General features: G+C 38.3%; 1 long non-coding RNA gene across 1 annotated transcript; it reads right to left on the minus strand.

The window, feature by feature from the left end:
* Window positions 1–328: 328 nt before the first annotated feature.
* LOC118824002 lies at window positions 329–27,297 on the minus strand. The gene is made up of 2 exons (XR_005008565.1): window positions 27,190–27,297; window positions 329–842 (listed from the first exon to the last, which is right to left on the minus strand). It is a non-coding gene; the product is annotated as an uncharacterized LOC118824002 (long non-coding RNA).

The following is a 27,297-nucleotide window of genomic DNA, read 5'->3' on the forward strand; positions in this document are numbered from 1 at the left end:
AACAATCTGGACGGCCTTCTTTGGTGCAGAGAACACTATGTCCATTATTTCCATCAAAAATCTGAAAGGTTGACTCATCAGACCACAATACATGTTTCCATTGTGCAGCAGTCCATTTCAGATGAGTTTGAGCCCAAAGAAGTCAGCAGTGTTAAGGTATAAGGGATAAGGTAAAGCATTAAATATCTTCTCTTTTGACTGTTTTCATTTGAATACAGGTTAAAGTGGATGTACAAATCACTGCTTTCTGTTTTTATTTGCATTTTACATTCTGTCCCAACTTTTTTGGAATTGAGGTTTGTATATTTTATTGAACATACAGACAACATACACCAATATCTTTTATTTTTACTGGGACAGTACATTGGTCTGGTAACAGAATAACCTGTATTAGCATTTTCATTTGCACATATCCACATTTGCAAACATGTTGATATTTAAGTGGTAAAATACAACAGGAATGTTTGCTATTTCAGAACACAGAAAGAACATCAAGTATCCATAAAATACCAGCAACCTCCATGCTCAGTTGCCACATAACTCCTTGACGGACCAGGCTTTGTACAGTACTAGCCCGTAAAGGAGTTATCTGATGAGGTGGTAATGCTTGAGAGGGCTATATAAACACAAATATACTTGCACCGCATCAAAGACCAGGCTTTGTTTTGGCCTGCTGTCTGGGCTGCTGGATAGGTGATGATATGGGATAGTAAGCAGCGCTTGGAACCAGTCCAGGCTCCAAGCAACACCTTGGATGTGGGTCTATGTCTTCTACGCTGGTGCAGTACCTCACAGAGACTGGGTTGGGCTCTGTTAACAGAGCAGAATTCTGCATTCCTTACCTGCAGAGTAAAGTGAGAGATGACACTGGTGACTTAGAAGACACATAAATGCCACTGAAAATGTTTCAGCATCTTAGGCAAAAGCTTTCTTGCTCCCCATCCCCCACTGAGAGTTTGCCAAGAGCAATGCAGGCTGACTAGTGATGGCATAGCGTGACGGAATGATATTTCAGAACCTTCTTCTGATGAGATCACTGGGACAGAGAGGCTTTCAAAGTTTATAAACTATAGCAACAAACCATTTAATTTATCATTCTTGTCAAAGGGGAATTCCACTGATTTTCCACAATTTCTGCATAATTAAGTAGTTAACAAAACAAACAAAGTCATTCAGAGTGGCTTGATATGAAATGCTCTATTCTATCGACTCAATTGTTCGAGGTGGTGGTAATAAGAACCAGATATCTCAAGAGTTTATTGTCTCTGAAAGCTCCTTCAAAGAAAGTTATTATATGAAATAGTTACACAGTGCCTGAACCCTGAGACATTGTTTTACGATACTTTTGAGAAAGTTTGCAGCTAAAATGTATTTTTAATATCCTTTCATGGTGAAAAGTTACATGCAGGGCATAATTAGGCAAAACAGTACCTAGAGAAAACTTTTTTCCCCAGATTTACCACTGTTTTACCATTATCAACCACAAATAAAATTTAGAAGACATGCAAGTTCACCAGTCATTTTGGCGAGTAAATAAGATGGCTATATTTACGTTGTAGATATCATCCTGGTTCTTGGTTTTTGTACCGTGCACCAACTCAAATCAAACTTTGTTTATGTCTCAACCATTAAATTATGCAGATATTTTGAAAAGTGACTAGAATTCCCCTGAAAAGACATTCCTGGAATGATGTACAAGACAATAAAGGCCGTGTAGCATTTGTTATCTAGTGCATATTTTAAACAGAAATTATGGATGGATTACAATATGAGATGGATCCCCTAGAAATTCTTAAGAGTGAAATCTAACTGAAGTATATTCCCATACATATTTTATGTTTTATAGTTCTCCTGAGTAATTACGAACACTCAAATGGTCAGCCATGACTTCCTGATTCACTGGGGAACACATATGAGATGAAACACAGGCCAAATTTCCTCAGTCATCCATCATTATGAGAAAGACCAGATAAAACAGCAATGATGTGTGACAAAAGGTTGTTAAGCTGTAAAAATCAGGAAATGGCTGCAAGAAAATAGCTGAACAGTTAAAAATGCATATTTCTACTATAAGGGCAATAATTAAGAGGTTTAAAACAACTGTAGATGTTAAAAATCTATTGGGAAGAGGACATATGTCAACACTCCATGCACAATGAGGACGATGGTTCGAGTGGATAAAGAATTTCCAAGGATTAGACATGGGGAGTTGTGGAAATTAGTTCTTAGGGTCAGAACGTCTCCCAAACTACAAACACCACCCATATAACCACAAGTTATATGTGTGTGTGTGTGTGTTTGGGCGGGGGGGTTGCCAGTAGAAAGCCTCTGCTGTCAAGGACCAACAAACTCAAGCTCCTATAGTTTGCCAAACGTTACTGGAACTTTCAGTGGGACCGTGTTCTATAGTCAGTTGAGACCAAGATAGAAGTTTTTGGCAACAAACACCAGAAGTGAGTTTGGCATGGACACAAAGATATCCTCTTGTAATGTATGGTGCTGGATCTGTGATACTGTGGGGCTGTTTTTCTTCCAAAGGTCCTGGACAATTTATTGAGATACTCAATCAAGTACCAGCAAAAATAAAATCAAAACCTGACCCTCAGCTAGGAAGCTTAAATTGGGCTGTAGTTTGGATCTTCCAGCAGGACAATAAAGCCAAAGCACGACGTGGTGCCAACAGCTGTGGTACACACAAATTTGAGAAAAATATGTATGTAATATAGTATGTTGTTTTTTTCAGTTGTTGTATTTCGAATAGAGGTTAGATTTTTGTTGAAAGTTCTGAGTGAAAGATCAAAAGGATAAGCAATAAAGAATGTTTTTTTTAACACCCTGTTTTGCTCACATTTGCCAGGGGTGCCCATATTTGTGGAAGGCACTGTATATATATGCTATACAGTGTGTGTACAGTATGCAGTATGAAATATGAGTGCAAATGAAAATAATGTGCAATTCTTCACAATAGCAACTATTCAGAGACACCAGTGCCCTTAAAAATACACACACACACACACATATATATATATATATATATATATATATATCATATATATATATACACTTTTATGTTGTTGCTGTCCAAAGATTTTCACTTTTCTACATCATTTCAGCACAGCAGCTGTTCTTTTTGTTTAGAATAAAATCTTTTTCCATTGACTTACATTAAAAGTAAAGAATGTTTCTGCCCTCTCCTGTAAAGTTACTATTTTGGAGACACATATTTTTCTTTGGACAGCAATGATACATAGAAAAAGAACCTTTCAGTAGCTGGTTATTTACACAGTGTCTACCAACTTGTACATTGAGTCATCAGGCTTTTTGTTCTTTTATAAGTACAGAGAAAACCTTGAAATTAGTTTAAAATACAGGAGTATTCCTATAAAGATTTATTCACTAAAAAGGTCTTTTACTAAGGTGGTCCTTGGGTTTGTTCTAAAAAAAACCTTCTAGCAGCTTTATTTTAAAAAGTGTTCTGAATTTCTAACCAGATAGTCCAACATTCACTTAAACAAATATATTTACTGTTTGTTTGTGAGGCTACTTAGTATTTTACATCATCAAATGCAAAGAGTCACTCCTAAGGGAACGTTTTTGGCATGTTATTTCAGGCTGTTACCTTTCCCGGCATTTGGTTGCCTAGCACAAAGCCATAGATCATATGGCCTCTATGTTAGCTAATCCAACTAGACACTGAAGAAATGAATGTGCAGAATGGAATTCCTCCTCCACTACCATATCTTACTCAACACATTCATTTTGAGCAGATATTAAAAAAGAATGTCTGTTCTGAAACACGGCTGGCAAACAGTACCCAAGGCAAAGACACACAAATCTGCAAATATTAATTTATGTGTCCAAAGATTCTAAGTGTCTAGGAAAGAACTGTTAGTTGGGATAGTTGGGTGTAAAAAGATAAACCACAATATGGTTAATTTACGAGAAAACGGAATGTTCGTATAATGTAGTTTGAGACGTTGGACTGGGATGTCAAACTGGGTTCTTTCTGGGTCACAGCTCTGGAGACTTTAGCATTCTGCCTGAATAAACACATCAGACACAACTCTTCAGATAAATAGGCTCCATTCACATTACAAGCCTTATTACTTAAATCAGATTTTTTGCTCAGATCTGATTGTTCACATCCGTGTAGGTAAGTGACTCAAATCTGTCATTAATGTGAATGAACTGGCATCCTGAAATGACCCTGCATGCACACATCCTTATCAATAACGTCACATAAACGAATCAAACAAACTCTCCAGCAGAGCAAGCCTTTGCTGCGAAGACAATTAGCCCTGAACAGCACTCAGCTGCTTACTATTAGAGCAAGACAAAAACGAAAGGGGTCGGATGTGTTGCTTTCATGTGTCCACCGACTTCAGGTGTGCCTCCTTAATACTGAATGATGGCACGCACTCAGAAGAAAACACCCCACTAAATTCCTGTCTTAGCATTCTCATTAAGATTGCATTCAGATTGTATTCAGATTGAGTTTTGATTGTCTGGACTGCAAAAAAAACATGATATCAGATTTTTGCAAATCGGATCCAAACCACATTTGGAAGTGGTTTGAAATCCAATTCCAATGAGATTTTTATAGAGTTTGGATGCTTTGGCCGCTCAAATCGGGTTCCAAAGTGTCTTTTGTGCTACTCGCAATGCATCAAACAACAATGATGTCAAATCCAGAGCAACGAGATGCTACACCTCCATCTCTCCTGCATCCACATGTAAAATCCGTGTCACCAGCTTAGCTATGTAGTTTCAGCTACGTCGTTAACACAGCAACCCATGCAGTTGATGATGTCACACTAAACCAATCTGATCACATTCAAATAACAGCCCAGACAGTCATCTCAAAGGATCTGATTTGAACAAAGTGGCTCTGATCTTATCTGAAAAAATCTGATTTGGACATTAAGCCAAAAAATTGAATTTGTGCCACTTCAGCCTGGTAATGTGAACATAGCCTATATGGATAGATGGATGGATGGATGGATGGATGGATAGATCGATAGATAGATAGATACATAGACAGATCGATAGATAGATACATAGATAGATGGTACAGCAGAAAAAACACAGAGGAACATTTCTTTCTTTAGTGTACTGCAAGGAATGGAATAATTAAATGATTTGGAATGCTAACTTAACCCCTTAAAAGCCAGGCTTACTATTTAGTAATCAGTCATTTTGTCCAGTCAGAAGCACAAGGCAATTATTCTTTTGCAGACTAGAACATGCATAAACAGGCTATACACAACTAGTGCTATTTAGCAAATTCTTTTCCATCAAGCTGTGAACTGCGGCCAATGTCTTATACCAGGGGTCAGCAACCCAAATGTTAAGAAGAGCTTTTTCATTAGCTACTAGCTTGGCAAGGTTATCTGCGTTGCTGTGTGACCAGCAGTCTGCATGCCAACCTTTAGGGTTAAAGGGTGAATAAGCAGTTATACGTTAACTCCAGCGTTTAAGACCATTTATTGTTAAAACTGTGTTAGAACGATCAGCAGAGCTTTATTTTGCTGCAAATGAGGATTATTTTATTTTTTTAGCTGCAACAGGGCAGTAAAAGAGCTGCATGTGGCTCTGGAGCAGTGTGTTGCTGGCCCCTGTCTTATACCAAACAATGTTGTTACAAAATGTTTTTTTTGCTCATTGCATGCAATTACATATTTCCACCAGAGAGGTCTCCAAATCCCTAAACCCCAAAGTGTGGCTTTAACAAACAGCTAAATTTGTCTATATTTTATTTAAATGCCCGAATATTTTTTATATTTAAAAAAATATATTTTATTTCATGCCTGAATAGAATAACTCACAGTACTTCTTTTGATAGTCAATTTGAGAGCAAATAGTTTTGAACTTTGAACTCTACTTCTATTAGGTAAAATAGAGGATTTGTACACATAAACAAGTAACTTTTAGCAAAGCATATCTCTACCTTCACTCAAGTACAGGAGCTGTGCTTCATCCAAGACTGCTTATTACACCTTTTTAAAATTACATTAATAATAACTAGATAATGCATGGCAGGTCAAATCTATTATTAGTGATTAAAGATGAGTACAAGGATTCATCTAAATTCCTCAAATTTCTAAGTTAATTCTGTATTTTAGTCACACTTTCCTTTAACAGTGTAGTGCTTCAGACAGTGAAAGAGCACAAAAGGTCCTCTCACAGTAATCCAGGCTGGGCCAGGTTGCAATAATTGTTGCATTGCGCAGGGAAGCTAGACTGATATCTATGGTAACACGCAATTTAAGTAAATTACAACTCATTTACAAATACTCCTCTAGCAAGGCAGCCTTAATAGTCTATAAAATGACCTCAAGGCAGAGTGTTTACGAGTGAAAAAAAGAAGGAACCAATTAGTAGATTAGTTTTACTGCTCTATTACCGTAAAATGCATGTAAACTGAAACATCCTACATGATAGCATGTGTGCTCCTTTGAACTGATTTTCTAAATCATATCTGGCCTATTACATTGCGTCCGGTCTGTATTTTATCACAGTTAATGTAAGAACACACTATCCAAATCCATAACCAGCCACCAGTACCCTACTTCCCTACTCTGTCCGCCAGCAAGAAAATAGCGATTGATGATTTCCTCTTTGACCAGAGTGGTGAATCTCTCCAGTTGACTTCTCAGATCGCTCTGATTATAGGAACATGGGGTTTCTGCCCAGAACTTCTTTACCTGCTACACTGGAGTGAGTACAAGCCTGAGGTTCGCCAGAGTGTTCAATAGTGCAAAAGCAAGGATGGAGCTGGGGGGGTTCTTCCTTGATATGTCTTTAGGGCCCCATGTGCTTCATTAGCTTTGATCTTGGAAAAGGATTTCCCCAAGTCCGCCCCCGCCTTCCCCCACTTAGTTTAGGCTTCTGGGGGAGTCATGGAGAGGAGGAGACACAGTGAGCCACTTTCAAGGCCTGATTTAACATGACATTAAGAACAGATCAACTTGATCTCAGTCAGCTTCCTGAAATATTTCACTCAGCTACTGGTAGCCTATATTTAACTCAGCTACTGTCATATTTCACTCAGCCACTGGCAGATTTAATGTTATTCACTCAGCCAGTGGCATATTTATCAGCAAAACCAGCATATGTTGTGTTTCAGATACTTGACCATGCTGTGTGACCAGCTAAAGCAGCACCAGACCAGCATGGAATGCATATTATTGCAATATTAACCCCTAACAAAAATCCACATTAGATAACACATGGCTTATGTTTTAAGATGAAACATGGCTTTTAAGAGAAACAGATAAATAAATGCTAATCAACTGACACCTCGGCTGATGTTAGTAGCACAGTCACAGCATAGCTCACCTCACTTTGTATTTTTTAGCTGAAAAACAATGCATTTGGAAAGATAAAAATGTCATGTTGTTAATCAGCAGTGGTACTATCAATGCATACCTCACCAAGAAGCTGAGATCTGCTTCTTATTTACCAGCTTCTTATTCCAATTTTTTTTAATTCCACCTTAAATGGTGGAGCAGTTGCATTCTAGTGTCTGCGTTTTTCCATTAAAGGTGTAGCGTGTAAAATTTAGTGGCATCTAGCGATTAGGTTGAGTACCCCTCCCTTACCCCTCCCTTCCCAAGTGTTCAGTAGAACCTTCGGTTGCCATCAGGTTTTCTGCTGTTGCCTGTCTCAATTTCCTTTTGGATTCTCAAACTTCTCATAACACAAAATGGTTAGCCAGCACTGGCAGCAACCACTGATTCTTCTCTCTTTCTATGTCTTCCAACCGGTGCCATAACGCCACCAAATTCAAGCTGCCGCAAAAGGTGCTCTCTAGAGCAGGGGTGTGGTTTGTCTGTTCTGGGCTACTTTAGAAACATGATGGTGCAACATGGCAACCACTGTTGGAAGAGGACCGCCTCCCTATGTCGATATCAAGGGCTAATTCTAAGTTAATGAAAGCACAAATTATTAGGTACAGGTAATTATACACTAATGGAAACATGACTTTGTAAATCTTACCCACTGCACCTTTAAATCTATACAATTATACGTATAAAATAAGCTTGAACTTATTGTATATTCGTACACTCGCTGCAATGCCTCCTATGTGCCGTTTAACTAGAGCTGGGTCTGAATGATTAAAAGAACCTTTCTTTACTATTCACTTCTCTCGATTTTGCTCTGATCTTTTGATCTGGTAATCACGTAGATCCACATGCAAGTCAAACAGATTTGTGAGTCCATTACCTTCAGATCAGCCAAAATCAAGGAAAAGGAAGATTCGTTCAACTATTCTGAACCAGTCTAGACCAACTAACCCTTCCACAATGGCGGAGCACTTACAAGACGCTGCATCTTAACATCACATTCCCAAGCCTTATTGAGCATTTTGCAACGGCTTTGAACCTAACTCAGCCAATCAGGAACATAAACAGATTTAGACTGAAGATAGACATGGTTTTATGTTATTATTTAAAAGAAAACTTGCAGTTTCAGTCAAGCGTTGGGACTACCTGCAATATCTGCATGCTTAATCTTTCCCTTTTCTTTTTTTGCCCTTGCTTTTGATGTTGGGTAGAAGTTATTGTTATATTTGATACTGTGCTGATATTTTCTATAATTGTTTGTCGAATATTTTTACATTCTTTCTCTGCTGAATTTTACACACAATATTTCTACTTCTAGCTCTGATTCTGAGATTTTTAACTTTTGGTCGTTGAACCCTAGCATGTCTTCACTGAATGTTGGTTATTCATTTTTACATCATTAACATGTTGATTTTGATTGGCTTTTGCTTACTTTTTTTATATGTGACTTAAATTAAGTGCTGTGACTAACTCTGGTCCTGTGCCTTCAGAATTTGTCCTTTGGGGTAGTTTACAAAACCAGTGTGATGATTTAATACATACTTGAAGGAATTTTTGATAGGGTTGTAGAATCCTGAATGCATTTCAAATGGTTCTTTAAGGCTTACTGCTCCATGGACTCTTGACAAACCTAAAAAAAATGAAAATAATGATATTTACAACATAAACCACAAGGTTGTAGGTTCAAATGTGTGCATGGTGCACCTAATAAAATAGAATAAATGCCAATAAATGTAGAGAGTACATGCCTAAATAAGGCATGAATTCCCAAGCTGTGTTGAAATGACTGCATCAAAGTTCTTACTTCTTTTGGGACATAGTTTGGTGAACTCTGCAAAGCAAGTAAGAAACATTTTTTAGTTCTCAATTAGTATTTATTCTATTCACGACAATGCTGCTGAAATTGGTATGGTTCTCTTTAGATCTTCTATATGTTCATATTTTTTCTGTTCCACAAGTTCACGCTTTCATTCTGACATCTTTTAAAAGCAATCTACCAGTTGGCACATTAGATGACCTATAGAGCCTGTTTCCAATCATCAGTAGGATTTTTTACATTATGGTGTTTAAGGTGCATGTGGAGAGATGTGATCCAGAAAGAACTTCTTGCAAATTCCATTATTTATGTATATGGCCTTAAATAAACTTTTTAAAAGGCAGGCACTGATTAATTGTCATACTTGAGTGAAGACATAATTCCATGGCGTATAGTTGGTATGCATGCAGAAAGATAAATTCTATGTTAGCATTGGGTATGTTAGCACTGACTTCAGAGAATGTAGTTCTTACTTTCTTAATGGTTGTTGGGAAAGAAGATAAATTTAAGGATTTCCTATCATGTACACTTTTTTAACTATTCAATTTAAAGGCCATTGAGAGCAATTTCTGTGATCTATGAGACAAAATGAGTGCATACTTTTCATGCATGCTAAAACTCCTTTTTCATGAGTATTTTCATGCTGGCCCCACACATGAACATACATTAAAACACTTCCATGAACCACCTCATCATAGTTTTCCCTTGCTTGTGCCATTTTCAAATTTCCAAAAAAGTGACAGAACAAGTATTGATCAGTTTTCCAAAAAAGGGGACAGAACTAACACTAAATGAATGCTTCATGTAGCAATAGTTCACATTCTGATGACCAAAAGCAATATCCACTGACTTGCAAAATGAAAGGTGTTGAAGAAAAGTCTGGACATCTTGGAGGGGGTAGCCTCTGTGCTGCCTAGGGAGTGCAAATGGGTTTGAATCATGGACCAGTATAATGCATGTCTTCCCTGACAACTTCTAGGGAGTTATCAGGAGATGACCTTTTGGTCTGCGGGAGGAGGGTGTCAAAATTACTCACACACGAGCAAAACCCTGCCTGCACGATCATGGTCACTCAGGGAAGAAAGAAAACACCCACAAAATGTCCAATGTACAAATTTACACCTGTCATGCTCAGTAAGTAGCTTTGTGTTTTATTCTCTGACGATCTCTAATGATTTCCTTTCTTCTAGAATGTAAGGACAATTTTAGGTTTGCTGGACAGATGTGATTTTTCAGAGCTTCAGTAATCAAACTGTTCCATGCTTATTTTGCCAGCAAAAATACATCACTTGGTCTTGAAAGAGACTGGAGGATTTTTTCCCCATATTTTACTTCTGTACATACAGCATAAAATGACATGAACTTTACCAGATTGCCAGACAAAACATTTGAATTCATTAATTTCCTCTTCTATCAGTAAATGCACACAGTTTCCATCTAGAGACAGTTCAATGAATCCCAAGAGAAGCTTACAAATGAAAAAATTAAAGCATGACAGCAACTGTGGTATCAAATAATGCAGAAAATGACTGCGGTCCAAAAGTGTTATATTGCTTTCTAGAAATGCAATAAATAAACTCCCTTATTTGTTCTTATTATTACAAATTTCAAAGCGCCGGTTAGCATGTTAAAGCACAATTTCACAGAAATAACTGCTGCACTTACAGCCTGGTTTTGATAGCTTCCTCTGAGATGCCACTGTCCTACCAAAGCCTCGTATCATTTGTAAATAAAAGATTTGAAGGTGTTTACAGATGCAACACAAACCATGGTGACATTTTCATGCAAAAAATAGCATAGAAATCCTTACATGACCTACAGCATTTGTAAGGTTACTAAGTGGCAAAAACATAACCTCGCCATGGTAACAGCCCCTTGGGACGCTCATCATAACAACAACACATTCCCCAAAACTGCCCAAATCCAAACTACACAATGAGATGGAGTTCTAGCATGCAAGTGGGTGAAGCTGGGACAGGCACAGTTCGTCCTAATCAACTTCACGCTTTTTGGACACTTTGAAGAGCAGTGGAAAGTTGCCTGACGCATCCCAGATTATTGTACATATTGGCTCTGTTGCTCAGTTGTGCATGGAACGTGCTATCCAACACAGCGTTTTGGCCGGTGGAGATGTGATAAACTGTTATCTTAACAGGAGAACGGATGGTATTCAGAGTTGATCTGACAGCATATATTCTCCAAGCAGTTGCAATCTTCAAAAAATGTGTTGACTTTGGCTCTGCAGTCTTATTTACGTGAGAATGCAAGAGTCCCTGGTTACTTCCACGCAAAAAAAAATTAAAAATTACTGGCCAAGTTATCTGTATGAATGATAGATGTGAGCTTTGCACTTCATCACCTCAGATAGGCTTAGATAGCAGAAGCATCTCCAACTCACAAAGAATTCAAAACCAGGCCCAGTGCCACAAGGGAGCACGAGAGGGCGAAGCCCCCTTGGATGGAATACTGTATCCCCAGTTTGCGTTATTTGTCCTGCAACTTGGACTTTATTTTTTGAGTATTTATTTATTCTGCAGGGTACTCTTTTCAAACTGCATTCACATCAATTATGTGTATTTTCTAGCTGAGAGAGCCATTCAGACATCTCAGTCGATATTGCCCGTTGTGAGCTGATTAGATAGAGCTACGTGTTGCTATCAGTTTAGTTCATTTTCTGTTGACTAAACCTTTCTTATCATCTCGACTCTATTTTTAATGTCTAGCTTCTACAATGGCCCTGCAAATTTAACAGTCCAGTCATTGAAAACGAACATGTAAGAGGGTTAATTTTACTTTAGCTTAATCCATTCGCAAAACTCGCATTAGCTTCATCGGTGTTAGTAGAGGCCAAGTTTACTATCGCCAAACAGATTCGCTAAACAAATTGACCGATGCAACCAAGAAATGTGGACATCTCTGAGTGTTTTGGACAGATGTCATTCCAGTCTAACCGCAAAGCCTACAGCACTAAATCACCGAATCTTAGATTAACATATGGAGCAAGCACAACGTGTGAAAACTAATTTTCATTTTTTTCAGTTTTCAGCAAGCACAGAAGGAGAATGGCACACCAACATGGCACAGCTAATTCATTTGAGCATTTGAATGGGACCTTACAACAAAATTCCCCTGTGTGGAACAGAAAGAAGAACTGCTTAAGAGACTCAAAGCTACAACAACATGGCTGCAGCTCTTCTGAGTTTGTGTTTTTGTCTGTGTGCTTTGCAGTAATTCAGCAGGGAGCTACAGTGTCTTCCTAAAACCCACTTATGCAGTTTTCACAAAGATTCTGACATTCACCAGTGTTTTCCTACTTGGGATTTGTTCTTAGATAAGAACAGAATCTAAACACACTCGAGATGACAAAGGTGTGAACAATTCTGTGGTGTAAGAACACATCATAGATCTGATGCAAACTTTTTTCTTACGACGTTTTTCAAGAACAAATTTAAGAAAAACTTCAGAAGATATTGGTGAATGAGGCTCATTGTTCCTTCTGGGATCAAGCCACATAGCTCAGAAAATACTCTCGAAAAATAAGCCAATTTAATTTTTTTTCCCAGGTGCATTTATCTAAAGCATGGCAGTCTTAATTTCATTTTATCTGTGAAGGAGAATTCAAATTGTGTTCTCTCTTTCACTTCAATGCTCTTGGTTTTATCCTCCATGTCTGCATTGACGTCACGAGGATATCCCATCAGATCGTGCCTGAATAAACCTTAGAGCGGATCCTCCATCATTAAAAAATCATCAAAAGGAATTCCCCTTTTTCATTTGGGGAAGCACACAATGATATCAAAGAGAAATATTAACAGATGACAAAGTGCTTGTGTGTGCTTTGAACACGCCGCTGCAAAATGAATTTAAGATTCATGTTGGGGTTTGACAAAGGTTGCTCCTACTTATCAGAGTAATTTGTGTTGGTGTTTTCTTTGAAACTAACACAGTGTGCACTAGTGCCAGTGTTGGACATATTAGAGGGCCGAAATTTGTGAGAATATAAATTCTTAGTCTATTAACAGTGCACACTGTGACATTAATTCAGTTTAATTTTAGAGACTGATCATTACAATGTAATTTGCATGGGTTCAGCAAAGAATGAATTAATATTCATTCACTGAAATGAATTTATTACAAAAAGTGTATCATTTAAGTTTATCCTTTGAATAGTGACTGTTTCTTGTCTGATAATGTATATCAGACAGGAAATATTTAGCAATATTGCAAAGTCTAATGTTACCACAAAACTTTGCTCTCCCCCCACAACAATTCCTTAATTATGAAGGACGTACTGAGGTGTACTGGATTGGGCAACAAACAACTGTTCAGCAAAGAAGGCATTAGGTCACCCCCCCCCCATGCATGTTGTCACACAATCCCTGCAAAGCCCACACTGCACCAGCTAGAGGACTCCCAAGAATTCAGCCAGATCAGTACTGATCAGTCATAACATTAAAATCACCTCCCTGTTTCTACACTCATTGTCCATTTTATCAGCTCCACTTGCCATATAGATGCACTTTGTAGTTCTATGATTACAGCTGGTCTGAGTGGATCAGACACAGCAGTGCTCCTGGAGTTTTTAACCACTGTGTCCACTCACTGTCCACTCTATTAGCCACTCCTACCTTGTTAGTCCATATAGATGTATAGTCAGAGACAACAGATCATCTGTTAGCACCACAGTTTGTGTTGGTCATCCACTAGTCCTTCATCAGTGGTCACAGGAAAAACTCCAGCAGCACTGCTGTGTTTGATTCACTCGTACCAGCACAAGACACACTAACACGCCACCACCACATCAGTGTCACTACACTGCTGAATGATCTACTACCCAAATAATACTTGCTCTGTGATGGTCCTGTGCGGGTCCTGACCACTAAAGCACAGGGTTAAATTGGGCTAACAAAGCATGCAGAGAAACGGATGGACTACAGTCTGCAATTGTAGAACTACAAAGTGCACCTTTATGGTAAGTTGAGCTGATAAAATGGACCATGAGTGCAGAAACAAGGAGGTAGTTTTAATGTTATGGATGATTGGTGTACATATACTGAATGTGCTAGAACCGTGATGTAAATGTTTTGCCACCAAAGGGGCTGGGGGGTTACCTCCATTTTGCATACCGCATTCTTCCTCACTTAGCCTCAGTGTGAGATGCTCACCTGCTTGGCCCATGTAACCAGGTTGTGGACTCACTGTCGAGTGGACAGTGGCAAGTGTATTTAGAGGTGGTCCAAATAATTCGGTATAGATATTAGAATTGTCTCTGTGGACTTGACCTATTGCTATCTATGGTTCTCCCTGTTGATACCCCCCAGGCCAAAGGAATTACCGACACATGACTGGGACAGATATAGATGGGGAATATTCTGAATTGTTAAGTGTGGCTCTAGCACCTGGATTGCTTTCAGAAATGTCTGTGGTTGCTAGACCTGGCCCACAGCTGACAAATAGATCTAAGTGTTAACAACTGTCAGATATATGACAAGGAAATCTACTATTTTGCCCCCAAAATATCAGCTGATTAATATGATGTAGCCACACAGTGGTTTTCAATGTTGGAGTCACAAGCTATTTTAAAGAAGGCGGGCTGTTAGGGAGGTTGGAAAGTTGTGACGTGGTTGTCAAGAGAAAGCTTATATTTGGATCACATATTTCTGATAAAGATTTTTCCTAAAATCTTTACAGTCTCTCACTGGAATGTGACTGCAATGGTGCCTGCTCTGCTGCTCTGGGTATAAAGGATGATGACCTGTTAAGGTCAGCGGAGTACCCAGTTAAGTTTTTCTGTGGATTTACATTCAATATAGCAAGTGCACCATGTATTTGTTCAAATAAAGAGCTTTGTTTGGCTCTTTGCAGCATCTCCTGATTTAGTCATTAATGTCATTTCTACATAGCATGCTTTATAAGTGAAACCATAGTGACTGGGTGGGTGAATTAAAGGGCAAAGCACATTGGGTTAAAGCAAAAAACACCCTAATTGGTGTAACTTCACTACCTGCTGTATGATTACTAACTAACTACACTATAGAGCATTCACATATAGGCTTGTGAAAATCTGATAAAATTAAATTAAAAACAAAATACACAGCTGTTGATTAGTTTCTGATTAGCAGTGCCTCAGTGGTTTGTAAATCTCTCGTGCCGCATTTCCTCTGTGAGCTGTGCCTAAAGTTAGATTGTAAATGCTGCTTGAGCCACCCAAGTCTGAGAAAAATATCACATGGATTTGTTTAAACAAGTTTGTTTTGTTATATTCGTTTATAGATTTTAAAATTTGGTTTAGCCAATGCAAACTTTTCACTTTTCAATATGTCTCTTTTATAATCGATGCAGTTGCATCGGGAGGAATCACAAATGATGCATTGATAAAATGAACAAATCACTACACCACTGATCCATAGTGTCTTGATCCCAGCAGCTTACATAGAAGCATTCACCTAGAATGTGCTGCCTCAAACTGACCACATGTAGATTTCATGAAGACCACATTTTTCCACTCTGAAAGAACTACATTGTTTGTGGACCTATAGTGTTGTGGAGTCAGGATGGCTCTGGCATCACACTGTGGTCTAATTAAGGTTTTATGAATTCTATATTAAAAAAAAAAAAGTTCCTCTGTTGTAATAGAGGCTCTCATACTGGGTGGTGGAGGTCATTTCTATGGCTTTCAAACTTATCAAGGGGCAGCTGCTAGGCTCTTGTCACTCTGAGGCATTCAACTTGTGAACGTCCGTGCAGTGGATACTTGGTTGGCTACTTTGCACCCACCTTGCCACTCCCATTTCTATACGGTCAGTGTGGCCCCCGTCACATGTTGAACTTAGTGGTGCTACCAGACGTTCTCTCAGCTTCATTCAGGGTGAGTCTTGTTCCTCATCATTTTGTATGAATTTGTCAACCACTATGTTACACGACACCTCTGGCAGTCAGCAGGAAAAAAACTGAACAATAGTTAGAAATCACTGTAGTTCTGTGAGTTCACTGCATAATTATGTTATGCAATTTGTTATGTAATTATGTGCTGCTGGTGCACAAGATGAAGAGCGTATATAGAGATGAGGTAAGAAGCTGATTTCTAAACTATCCTAAAAGACAGCAGGCTAAACAGACTAAATGATGTAAAAGACTAAATTACTGCTTTAATATTCAATGACAGGCTTCGAATGAAGTATTTACTGAATGATTCGTAAAACTGCAAAATAAACAACAAAAAAAAAAAAGTTATTTGAATGTCTCGCATTCAAATTGGTAGATCTTTTTGGTAGATCTGCCTTAGGTAGTATTAAACCCAGCATGAGAAAATGGATGTGTGGCATCATTATCTTGTTGCTAACTCAACACAGGAAGTCACATTGGGGCACTAGCGGAACTGAGAATTATCCCTGCTTTGGGAATTTGGTGAGCAAAAGCTATATTATGTGAAGGTTTCTGCATGAAACATGTCTATGTTATGGTACTTTTATCATTATATGACAAAAAATGAAAAGTACATGAAATGAGAGCATTAGAGGGACAGGTAACTGAAAGTTCTTGTCCTTCTTCAGCAGTCCATTTTGGAGTGAACTCTAGACAAACTCAGGGTCCTTACAGGAGAGTCTGGTCACTCTGCAGCCATCTTTCTGCCTCATTCTGGCTATATCGCTTGCGCAGATCACCACAATGAGGAGAGGGCTTTCCTTGCTCGCACCACAATATCGTCAATCCTCCTTTTTACTGAAGGGGGGGACTTGTGCCATGTTGTAGTGCCATGTTGAGCACTACAAACTTTTCCTACAAGCTTATCTCTAAAATCATAACATCTCTGACAAACTACATTTCTTGTTGGGATCAGCTTTTTGATAAATAACTGTACAGCCTCTTATGAGTTATTACTTTATTCTGTTGACATGGTTGCTTTTTCTGTAGAACCTACAAGGTACTATGTGTAAAACTGATTCAGCTTTTATATTTGGCTGAGCTGTTTTGTGTGTGTGTGCTGAATTTCAAAAACAAGAAAGACTAGCAGCACCCAGGAGCATATAATGCTAATTCATGCATCTGTTAACACAAGCAAACACCCACATCAGAGGCTGGGCATTGTTTTGAGTATTAGAGGACTTAGCTTACATTATGGCCTCATGAGACAGTATAGTTTTTTGAACTACTCTGCTTATGGAAGAAATCACACGCTGTCCTTTTAAAATTGCCATTATAACAACATCACGCTTTTGTGAGAGCAGTAAAAAGCGAAAAAATGATGGGCTTAACAGGAGAACATTGAATCATAATCTGTGTCATGGAAATGTCTTGGAGACATTTGCACACATAAAGGCCATAAAAGATTGTACAAACAGAGTTAAGTGAGCCAAATCCACAAGTTTTTCAGAGTTAGGCTTGGTGGTTAAGACATGGTTGAGGTCATTTACATAGCCAGCAGTCTCTGTCAACAAGTATATGCATGACAGACTATGAAAGCATATCAATCAAAAGATATTTTTGATGAAGTGTCTCTTTGAATAGTGAAAATGAATTCTTATAATGCTTTTAGGTGATATGTATGTGTGTATATACACGTGTGAGTGTATGTGTCCATAAAGCATTGAGTTCTCACAGTGGAAGGATGTATAGAAACACCTGTGGATATTTTCAGGTCTGAAGTAAGCTTGATTTTTTTCTACCTCTCAAAGATGAAAGCCTTCAGATCAGGTCTAGTACGGTTGTTTGGAGTCCCATTTTCTCTGTATCTTTACATAATTTTTTTGAACTCCAGTTTTAGAAACTCCTGTTTTGTTCATTTCTCACTTTACTTTGTCTTTCTCCTTCCTTACGCTTTTATGATAATCTTATATCTAATCTCCTTGGAAATATCTTATTTTGTCATTTTAATTGCAAATGAGAAAGAAATGTGCAAGGCAGCTGGGGTGGGTTTGAGTAGTTGCTTATGTGAATGTTAGTGTCTCTGTGAAGGTGAACAGAAAGTCAGTGACCTTTGGGAATAGTTTTGTCAGGAGGACACAGCCGTAACTTGTATTTTTAAGACTGGAAAGCTGGAAGAGTTAAATTGGCAGTAGAATGTACAAAAGTAAAGGAAACTGATTTTATATTATACTTAATGTTGGAGGTTTTTCAAAATGATCTGCCAACTAAATAATAACATTTTTGTAGAAATAATAATTAAATAACAATAAAGTAATTACTATAAACTTTTACAACATTCTCAAAATGTGAAAATAATAGACATATCAACTAGATTCAAGATGATTTCATTTGCCAAGACATAATTTTTAAGAATTTGAAACCATTGTTTTTAAAGGAGGTACATGCACTGATGCTGACACTCCATGTCAATGCATGCTGGCGCTCCATGACTTTGAGCACTGTTCAGTTTGTCAGCGTATCACGCAGCATTTTACTATTACTACATTAAATTAAACTCATATTGGGACCACAGAAAGCCACAAAAGATAACTTGAAATTTATACAGAAAAAGGTGGTCAATCTGCTAATGGTCTGTTACCTCAGCTAATGTTACTGTCCTAGCGTTTTTCAGCTCAAAAGCAGGCAGCTTGAAGAGACAGTAGATATAAGAGATGCTGAATGCTTTCATTTAATTTAATTTATACAAGTAGAGTGTAAAATGAACTTACACCCAACATTTATAGGCTCTCCCAGCCGGTATTCTGTAGCAGCGCTCTGCAACATAACGCTTCACTGCACTGTGAGGTGCAAAGGCTGTGTGCCTGGCGTACGGTGGTTTTTACTGAGCCAGGAGAAAAAAAAACATGCTAAAATGTGGTCTCTGTAAGCTGCTGCATGTCACCCTTTAAAGCCTGAAATAGTAATCTAAAAGTCTGAGGTGTCAGTCTTGTGGACGTTTTTTGGGCCACGTCATATGTGTCCACGTATTAAAATCACACAGACTCTAAAAGAAAGTCCAGCTCAATGTTTAGGTCTCAAATGCACAACGTTATACTGTTGAAGATATGATGGCAATAGCAGATAATTCACTCACATCCACTGAAGAGTTCTTTTTGAATACTCCTTCAACACGCTCACAAGCCTCAGATACACCTGCTCAGGGAAGGGGTCCCAATTACACATTTCCACCAGAGAGGTCTCCGAATCCCCAAATCGTACATAGTGTAGCTTTCTTTCTTTTCTTTCTTCTTCCTCTTCTTTTCTTATTTACTACAAAAATGTGTTCTCTCGCTCACCCTCTCTTAATACAATCATGCTTAGGCTACAATGATACCTTGAATTTTGCACGTTTTCCTGTTAGTGAAACACAGCAGGGGAGAGTGTTGTATTTTTGGATAAATTAACTTCCTGCTCTTGAATCACTTGTTTTATCACTGTCTTTGCATGCTGACTCCCAGACCACCAAAGTCAGGTACAGTGGCAAACCACAGATGTGATACATATAGCAAGATTTATACCTTTATTTCTATGTCCTAATAATTAACCCTTCAGTAACAAGCATCACTCGCATATTCAGTCATGTTGATCATGCTATGCTGTACACAACCATGTATACGTCTTTGGTTAGAGTGTAATAAAGTCTGGCCATGCTACATAGAGTGTTACCTCACGTGCCCAGGGAAGCTGTAGGACTTGAGGGAGACTCCCTGCTATTTTCTATGTGGGACTCCTTATTGATGGTAACTAATGAGAGCATGTGCTACTTGGCATTAAAGTGTAGGTCATTCAAAGTGGACAAACATGCTATTTATGGAAATCCATTTACCAGATAAAAAAATTCTGTAAACTTTCACTCTAATACAAGTTATTTTCAAAGAATGGATGAGGATCCACTTTCCTTTATTGATGTCTGACATTTTGTTTATTCCTTAGTTTTGCTACTGCAGAGAGCATGGTTCTTTTCACTATCTGGCCTTCAGCACCAGAGTCATAGGAGGATTTAGATGTTTAGCTAAAGTTAGATTTGGCTTGTTCATTCACCACACATGAGTGCTTATTTATTTCCACCTCAGGCCGCCAATAGAATCCTGCTCGGCATTTTAAAGCTGTCAGACCTCTATTTCATAGCACATATATAGCATAGCATTCCAACCCTCCTCTGCAATCCTTCTACCTGTAGAATTGTAAAACCAAGGCAAAAACTTTTAACTGCTTTTGAAAGAAGACATTTCACTGTCCTGAAAAGCCTAAATGTTTATACAAGTGAGTTTCAGCTCAGACAAACCAAAACAGCACCAGTGCTGGTTGGCATTAAGAGATTTGCGGCATTAAGTAATTAGACGAGGTGGCACGTATGGCTGCAGTGCTTGAAATGAGCCTGTAGGTGAATTCATAAAGTAATTTCACATTCTGCCACTGCGGCTGGTTGTCATAGAGAGGGTACAACAACTTGCAACGGTACTGTACATGTTATGATGAGAAAAGGCTGAGAATCAACATCAATCTTCATATGCAAACATATCTGCACAGTGAAAAATATTTACAGAGCAATATATTAACAGAGCCACTTTAGGGACTTAGAGATGATATGACGTGTGGTCCTGGCCTTCTTGTGATCAACAACAGAGCTCATAAGGAGAATAAGTCAAAGTATAAGAATGGGAGAGATGGTTGGGGTGGCAGAATGCAAACACAAAAATGTTTGGCTATCCAAGATGGATTCAGACGCTGTAAGTATGCTCTTTAAATGGATCTAAAAGGGTTCCTAATGATGTGGTGTGGACCTGCTGTAACCAGTTAGGCATGGAAAACATTTTGCCTTGTGAATATTTGTTTAGGGTTCTTTTCAGAATGAAAAACAACAATCATACCAATAGTATTTAAAGAACTTTGGAATGCATGCTCCTCACTGTAGCACTGGTGCAGTGGCTACTTACTTTGTGTCCATAACCAAAACAATTTTCTAGCACCGAGCATGTGAAAGAACTACGACAGGTCAGTTTAGCAAAAGCTGAGCAGGGTAGCACATCTATAACATGGTTTAGCACAGGTTTTAGGAGCAGGTACCCTCCCTTCTCTGTTCTATCTGAAAGCAATCCTTACTACTTAGGCTGAAGAAATAAACTTCCGCTTGCAGCTTTGTATAGGCTGCTTGTTTTAATCTTTGCTTTGTATTTTCAAGTAAATTAAATGAAATAAGGTACCCGTCACAATGCAGTTGAGTGATTCTATGTATGAAATCTCTGGATTCAAGATCAGATTTTAACAGTGGGGAAAACCTTAGGGTCTTCTAGGAGTTCTGTGAAATAAACATTAAATATCTGTAATTTTTTTGTTTTTTTTTATTTAATACAATCTTCATGCTTGTTTTTAAGTTCTACAAGTATTGCAGTAATATTCTTGTTTTATTATTCAGTTCTGGTTGGAAACAAAAGGGTTAAATTCTTGACATGGCCAATGGAAAATTATACAATCAGGATTTATTTTTTTGTGGTATCTAGGTAGATACAGCCAAGCAAGTTCTCCCATTGTTTAGGACTTCAGGAGCTGAACTGAAGGCCTATTGTGTCAGATTAACAGCTAACGTAATTAGGAAGTAATAGTGAAATCACTAATGCGTAACGGACTGGCGATTTATCCAGGGTGTTTCCTGCCTTCCACCTAACGAGAGCTGGGATAGGCTCCAGCACCCCCCGTGATCCAGGAGGATAAGCAGCTTAGATGATCAGTGAGTAAGTAGTGAAATCAACCAATCACGTTTCGTTTTCAGTTGTTAGAAAACAAAAACAGTGATGGCAGCTCTATTCCAGGCCTTCTTGAAACTGATACATCCAAGGTAAAATACACGTTAATATATTTATGATATATAATTAAAACATGGAATGTCTTTTATAAGCTTCACCTGTCTGCGTATAATCTAGAATGTGATTCACTCTAGGCTTGCTGCTTACATAGCACTAGAATCCCATAGGGATGCTAGCAGAAATGAGCATTATCATAGAAGTATTATTTTTTCCTTGTTTTTGAAGGAGTTTCAAAAACAAAGTTTCAAAAAGAACCAAGCTCTACTAGTCACTTTTTCCCCTCGATGGTAACAAGAGGTCTCAAAGCTGTCAAAAGCTGTATTTACTGGCATTCTACCATGCTCCCACATTGATGGGCTATGTGTAATCATTACATAAGTATCAAGCTTGATTTAAAATTAGCTGAAAAGATATTAGGTCTGTGCTTTATGTCCTTGTAATGTATTTTATGTGCAATTTGAGCAAAAAATTCATGTTTAAGTCACCAGCTGACTTTTTACAACAGATAGACTTAAGACTAAAAATTTGAAACATATGAACATATAACACCCATTCATAATTTCTGTGACAGACCATAAATTGGAATTTAAATAGAGCGATGGTGACATTTAATAGAAAGATATATTTCAGAGTTGTAGGAACATAAAGGAAATAAATAAGAGAATAGATAAAAACCCTCATATATCTTCCCAACCTAGTACAGACTTGGACAAGACAGACAAACAATATATACAATCGCTGATTCATTGTTACATAGGAACAGAGACTTGGACTGGTTCACAAACATCACTATTAGGTCCACAATGATGGAAGTATCCAATTCCAGTTCCATAATCATACGCCATGCCGCAATGCCTGGTATGACAGTTTGGAGACTGGCATAAGCAAGTCCTTATCACGATTACAACAACCTTCTCAAGGAACAATCAATGATCGTCATGATGTCCAGGAACAGAAGAAACATCGCCCAAACACACCACAGGCTCCACAGAGACACAAAAGGCAAAGTAATATATTCCTAGATGTATCTTCTAAATATGTATTAAAATATATATTTGATTACAGAAGCTAGTCGATACCCATTTACCTTATAGTATAGCAAACTAAACCTACACTTTCTTCATTCTCCAGTTTCAGAGGTGATGGTCAGGTCTACAGGTGGTAGTCTAGAGCAACCAATGACTGCAGAGACATCACAATCATGAAGATAAACTCTCTGACTCAGCAGTCTTGCCTGGTGCGAAGAGGCTCCAAGGTAACGTTCCAGCACAAACAAACCTCAAAAAGGTCTGGAAAAACTGGAATCTACAGGTATGTCCATTTAAGGCCCGATGGCTCTGCTTACCCAACACTAAACATATGGTGCCGACTGACACATTGATGAATATGCATATCTGATAAGACAAAGTTATGAAAAACAGCTGTCAAAATTGTCAATGGTGTCAGCTATAGCAAGGAGGTCAGATCGGATTAAAGCTGTGGACAGGGAACTGGCACGAGCTAAGATTAATGAGTTAATGACTAAAAGACGATCAGTGGATTTTGGGATCAGCCTCCACCTGAAGGCTCTGGCTTGGACTGCACCATGCATGTTTGTTGCAAAGTTAAAATGGGTGCAGAACTAGCATGAATGCTAACTATTTAGCTAATGTTGATATGAAGCTAGCATGGACTGGTTGCAGAGCAGGTACTGGAGAACAGGGCATCATGATGAGGACAGGGAGGCACTCAGCAGTTTGGCTGGCAGACAAAATCATGAGGAGGAGGGAAGGGATAAAGGCCACACGTGGGGGGCTTACTGTGGCGGTCTGTGCTGCGTCAAACTCCCCGGACACTTCAAGCACTGTCCCCAGTTACACCTCAAGTCACTAACTGTTATGCTCACTTGGAACCCTGTTGAGCAGACGATTTGCAAGTTTTTCAGGATGAAAAATATATTCATATGTACTCCTGAACTACTGAACAGAAGGTGTAATGCTGGAATGTAAGTAAAAAGCGCTGGTTATGGCTCTCTTTGTCAGTATTTGAGACATTAGAAACAGAGGAAGCAAGATACTGCCATGACAACACCTTTAATTATCCAGCTCAGTCCTAATGTACCTAATGTGTGGCTTCATTACATGAGGGGATCTTACATAAGGAAATAAAAAACACTGCAGTCGGTCCCAGGGAAATCTCTTTTAACCACCCATAGGAGGCGACATGAATGCACACTGTCCTGGCGCATACTACGGAATGACATCATGTTACAGGTAAGTTATTTTGGAACTAGTGACAGTGCTTTCCTGAAGGTAAAAGGCCTGGGTAATCTGTATCAGAATAGGCTACCTATAGCAAGGACCATGTACAGGAGATTTTTCTCATAAAACTCATAGAATTCTGAATAATTTACTAAATAACTTACTTTATAACTGACTAAATAAATAAATAACTGTAATTACTATAATTAGATACACTCCTAGTAAAAATTATTCTATATAGTACCGAAAAAATGTTCCATGACTTGTAAGTCATGAAACTAGTAGAACCCTTTTTGGGATTTATTCCTTAAAGAACCATACACAACAAGTTTTCCATCATGGTCAAGAATCATTTAACCATGCAAAGAGGCATTTATGGATCAAATCACCTTCGTAATGAAACCTTGTTCTCCAAAATTAACACAACGTAAAGAACAGCTGATGTTTTCAAATAGTTTAAAAGATAAAAGATAAAAATACAAAAAGATATTCATTTGTCAGTCGAGTTTTTAACAAGGGATCAAATTTTATGGAATGCAGTCATAAACACATGAATAACTACAGTATGCAGTGAAGGCTTGTATAAACACAAGCAGTCATAGATACATGAATAACTTCAGTATGAACTAAATCTTGTGACTGAAAGATGATTTGTGCCATATGCCCTGAATTGTGCAAACAGCTATGAGAAACCATTCAAGCAATGTTGAGCAGAACAAAAAAATGCAGTGAGCAACACAAAAGATGGCTAAAGCTTTATATACACATTCACTACCTGCCATTACTTGTGCTTGTTATCTTAAGTGTGCTTGCTCCTGTGGTTTATCACGTCAGACTTATTAAATCTTTTCGATTATAGAGGGCAGCTTTGAAGAACTCTATCCTGTGAAGCATCACCCCTATTGTGGCACAGGTGATAAAATAGGGGAGGCAGGAAGGTTTCATTCACAAGAAAGACTAATTGTATTGCTACATTCAGTAGGGTGGGGGAACAAAAAGTGAGAAAGTGATAGAGGCTGGGAAGGGGGGGTGTTAGGGAGGGTAGAGTATTGTCGCTATTGTATGTACATTTTGGTCTTTTAAAAAGTTTTTGGCATCATTTGGAAACTTAAAAGTTCATGATCAATGGAACAAAAGAAATGATTCAAAATTACATACATACATACATACATACATCATCTAAACCGCTTATCCTTCTGGGTCGCGGTGGAGTGCTGGAGCCAGCTGTCATTGGGCGAAAGGCAGGATGATCCAAAATTATTTGGAAAAAAATATTTTTACATTGGCTTCAATTACAAGTTAAGAATCTTTTTTTCCTTCTCCAGTAAAGATATCATTTTGGAGATATGAGGTTTTGTTCCGACAGTGACAACATATTTACCCTGCGTCAAATTCCACAGTTATTTATTGTAATGGGCCTCCAGTTCAGTAGGAGTCTAGTCAAAATTGCACGCCTATCCTATAGTTAGACATTCAACTAGTATAGTCCAAAATTTTGTCCAGAATTTTGCAAACAATAAATGCACAGTATGTTAGAAATATGTACTTGTTGTTAAAATTAAAGTTATGTTTAACCTTAATTTTTGCATGGTTTGGTTGATATATCGGTCATTTAATGGTGGGAACATTACTTTGCATTCATAGCTTTAAGTAATAATAATTATACACTTAAGTTATGTCGAACAACGTGTGCAGCCCTGTTACGTTTTTTAGTTACATTTCGGAAACAGTCTTGCACACACATTGTTTGATATAAGTGCATAATTAATGCTATTTAAAGCAATTTAACAATGTAAATGAATGTTTTCACCATTAAAGGGGAATTCCACCAATTTCCAAAATTTCTGCATAATTCAATGGTTAAGATGTAAGCAAGTCATTCAGAGTGGTTTGATGTGAAAGCTCCATTCTAGAGAAACTTCCCACAGTGATGGGAATTCCAAATGTCTGAGATGTTTAAAGCCTCTCTACCTCACAGAAATTGCTTTACATTTAGATCAAAAAGTTTTTTAATCCATTCATGGTGGAGAGGTACAGGCAGTGCAGGGTGTTGTAAGGCGAAATAACCCCAAAATATCTTTTTTTTAGGATTTGTCACTATTTTATCATTATCAGCAACTCACATGAAACCTCAGAAGACACATGTGGGTTAACTGGTTGTTCTGGCTAGTTAATAAAGTGGCTATATTGGTGTTCTCTCTTGACTTTACATCTTAACTATTGAATTCTGCATTTTTGAGAATTGGTGGAATTCCCCTTTAAAGGACATCTAAATGTTTTTAGACACATTTTTAATAATCTGCTGATACATTATGGTGGATTAAATTCATGGTGGGGCATAAAAAGTCTTTATTGTTGGAATGGGAAGTGATAAAGGAAAGGAGTGAGTTTATCTATGCCAAATAGATCCATATCATCCTACAGCAAGATTCAAGTTGAACTTATAATTCATTAAGGTTATATATAGACTCACTGTGTGGCACTGTTGAGCCACTTGTGTATCTGAAGAGCCGGCGTGCTGTGTTGTCCCTGCTAAATCTACCACTCCACCATGTTTAATAATACTTGTAAAGCTTTATAATCCTGATTATCATGAGCAAAGGCAATAGTGGTTGCCCCTCTCGCCAAGAACTTTAAAGTTCAACTAAAAAAAAAGAGGAGGGAGTGAAATATGAGTGATTAACTTTTTTTCTGTACGCAAAGGGAGTGGTGAAGTTGGGCTTGAGTAAACGAAAGCAGTGTTGGAGCAGGGCCTGCACAGTGTACACTTGCTGAAGCTCAGCTGAGGAGAGACTGACTGCCTTCGTGCTGCACTTCTCCACAGAGCCATGCGGCTACTTAACCCTAATCGCGTCTAATCATATCTGCTCCTCGGGCTTTCCAGTAATTGCGCCGAAATGTAAGTGAAATACGAATCGACTGTAGGAAAATTCACATAAAAAGAAAAGAGAGAGAGCGAGATAAACGACTGGTGGAGCGGCGCAGCTTCTGTTTGTGGAGGGATACACAGTGATTCCCGCGTGAGAAGTGAGAAAAGCCGCGAGCAGCGAGTGGAGGAGGAAAAAGAACTACTTTACCTGGAGCACATGTGGAGAAACGGAGGAATCCCTCTCTGCGTTAAGAGACGCTGAAGGCGGAGAGGGCTACACACAACAATACAATGCGTTTCTTAAGGAGAGCTCTTA

Source organism: Colossoma macropomum, unplaced genomic scaffold, assembly GCF_904425465.1.
Source record: "Colossoma macropomum unplaced genomic scaffold, Colossoma_macropomum, whole genome shotgun sequence".
Classification (NCBI taxonomy): Eukaryota; Metazoa; Chordata; class Actinopteri; order Characiformes; family Serrasalmidae; genus Colossoma; species Colossoma macropomum.